This window comes from Onychomys torridus, chromosome 14 (assembly GCF_903995425.1).
Source record: "Onychomys torridus chromosome 14, mOncTor1.1, whole genome shotgun sequence".
Taxonomy (NCBI): domain Eukaryota; kingdom Metazoa; phylum Chordata; class Mammalia; order Rodentia; family Cricetidae; genus Onychomys; species Onychomys torridus.
Window position 1 is genome coordinate 47,757,015 of NC_050456.1, and position 3,065 is coordinate 47,760,079.

The following is a 3,065-nucleotide window of genomic DNA, read 5'->3' on the forward strand; positions in this document are numbered from 1 at the left end:
TCTCATCGCCTCATTTATTTTCTCAGGGAGAAATGGAAGAAAAGAAATCAGCCTGTTAGTCTAGTGAGGTATATGTCATCTTCCTGAGCCACTCACCCATCCATCCAGAACTTTCTTAGAACACGGCGTCTGGTACAGAGTAAGATGGGCAAGCGAGGCATTCACTCAGGTTTCTTTCAAGGCCGGTATTTTATTATGGGAAGTGAGAGGTATGGCTTAAAATACAGAGCCTTTCAGCTCCACCATGGATTATAACCAAATAGATTTGATATGTAGATACAAAAAGAGCAAGCCCCTACCAATCTGTCTCCCTAAATTTACAGCTCTCATTCCCTCTGGCTCTCCTGTTCTTCTGTGGTGTGGTCCCCATGACCTCTTTGCTGAAGGTCACCCAAAAGAGGTGGGCAGATGTGGTTAATGTTACAACCCACTGGCCCAAGAAGTCATGTTTCTTGACCCCAGATCTGAGGCATCCAAAGGGCAACTGGTGATAAATATTCTCTTTTCTTCAATACAATATAGCCTTAAAAATTTTATTAGTATGTATTAACTGTAAAAAATAAAGGGTTTATTGAGTTGGGGGTTTAGCTCAGTGGTAGAGTGCTTGCCTAGCAAGCGCAAGGCCCTGGGTTCGGTCCTCAGCTCCGGAAAAAAAATAATGGATTTATTTATGACATTTTCACACATGTGTATGAGGTACTTTGATCCTATTTATCCACACTTCTCCTCTTGCCCCTGGGAGTAGCCTTTAAAATCTTTTATTATTAATTCTCTCTGTGTATCTCTTTTTATGCTATGTGAGTATGTATGTGTATGTGAGTGTGTGTAAGAGAGTGTGTGAGTGTGTGTAAGAGAGTGTGTGAGTGTGTGTGAGAGAGAGATGTTGAACTCAAGGCTCAAAGTCAAGACAAGAAACAATAGTACTTCCTGCACTGCATTGATGATGCCCTTGAAAGTCCTCTCTGTGCTGGAAATAGGAACAGAGACTCAGAAGCATGGAAGGTGGAGAGCAAGTACACCCAGCTACTGTCTGTGCAGTGAAGCACACCATGAGTGTGTGTGTGTGTGTGTGTGTGTGTGTGTGTGTGTGCGTGTGTGTGTAAAGGTTCACATGGGAGTCCCAGGCACGTCTGCTGGGTCTAAGAGATCTATCTAAAAGGTGCAGTGGGAACAGTGACACAGGGGATAAGCTTGAGGTGGCGTTCACATATAAGTCAGAGGGGGCTAGATAGAGGCAGAAGAAGCAAAGCTGTGTGTGGGCCTCGAGGAGCCAGCTGCTCTGGCTCCCGGACCCAGGCCATCGGATTCCTCCTGGAATCAACATTAGATGCTGTGATGGAGATTATGTTTGCAAATTGCCATGTGCTGTTTGAGTTTGAAGCTGGCTCTGGAAGCAAAGTAGCTCTCCCTCCGTTTCAGACCCAATCACGTTTGTCCCAAAGTGTCCCCTAAAATTCACAGTCCAGGACAGGCTGGCCTTGTGTCAAGGAGAAAGGAGGATAACAAAACAGCCTGAGAGTGAAAACATGATGTCCCTAAGAACAGGAGGGTGAGTCAGTTGATCTGTGCCCTTAAGAACAGCTGGAAGGTAATCATACAATATAAAAAAAATATAAAATATAATATAAAAATGCTTGTGGGAATAGCTAATTGGAAGTCTCACCTGAAAGGAAGGTGTTCTGCTTGGGACCTTGTTGTAAATCAGGGACTCAGCTGATGGTTTTCTTGGGCTTCTTGAGCTGTTCCATTGGATGATAGAAGCGCCTAATCTGATGTTCTGCCATGCTATTTTTCTTTTACTTCTTGTTGGCTATATATTTAACATACTTACTCATTTGAAACCAAAAGCACGGCTATTATGGATCATTCTCTATCTGTAGCAGAGGCCAGGCTCCATTATTTCCTCTGCTGTTCCTGTGCTCCCTTGGGCCACAGCCTCCCTCAGCAACAAGCCCCCAGGCTACATACCACCTCCCTACAGCTTCCTCCCAGCAACCAAAATATTGTCTAGTATTCTGCCTAGGCAAGGAAGAGGTGTCAGCCATGCCTTTTTCCCAAAGTTAATATAGAACAATCCAAAGCCTTGGTCCCACAGCAATAATGCTGCTTATCAGTGGTGGAGACATTCACCTGTCCATCTTGGCACTTCTCTGTGACCACAGAGAATGTTTTTCTTTGGCTTACTTGTGTTTGAATATGGATATGGCATCCTGTCTTGGCTGAGGGCTCACTGGAACCCAGGTGACTGGATCCTAGACAGGAATGACTCAGGAGTGACACCAGTTCCCACTTCCTTCCAACTGTTCCAGTCCCCTTGCCTTCATTATTCCTGGGTCCTCTGAGGCTCTGACACCCTTAGCTAGGCTAGCCAAGCAGTACCAAATCTTTTTCTTTCAGCTTATCTGACAGACTGTCCTAGATTTCTCTAAAACAACCCTCTGGAAAAATAAGAGAAAAGGAATCCAAAGGGACACCCAAGCAAGGAAGTGTGTCAGTGTGCAGAAATGAAGGCCAATGGCCACAGATGATCTTCGCTGCCACCAGGCTTGAGTCTAACTTGACTCTGCATCCAATGCCACCAATCACTCCAAGCCCTAGAGGATGGCCTTTGTGTATTTATCATCTTCTAGTATAAGACACATATACACTTTGAACAGATTCAGAACAACAACAACAAAAGGAACATTTTGCTCAAACTCAAGGAAAAGAAAAGCTCCAGCTAGAGGACACCGTGAAGGGAACTCCAGCCACCACCCCATACAGATCCAAGGGTCCGTGGTTTAAGAGCAAGTGGGGCTGGATGCTGGGAACGTAGCTAAGTTGGTAGAGTGCTTGCTTTTCTCTGCTGTGTCTTAGCACCATGTCACTCTGTCTCATCGAGGCCCAGAAACAATTGAACCTGTCAACCATGAACTGAAACCTCTGAACCAAATTGTTTCCTCCCCTGAAATTGTTTCAACAGTGATCTGAAACACCAATGAAAAACTGAGTAACCCAACCATCTTCCTGTTCCTTTTCTGAGTCTTCCTCCTGACCCTCTCTCTTGTTCTTTACTTCTTAGTATC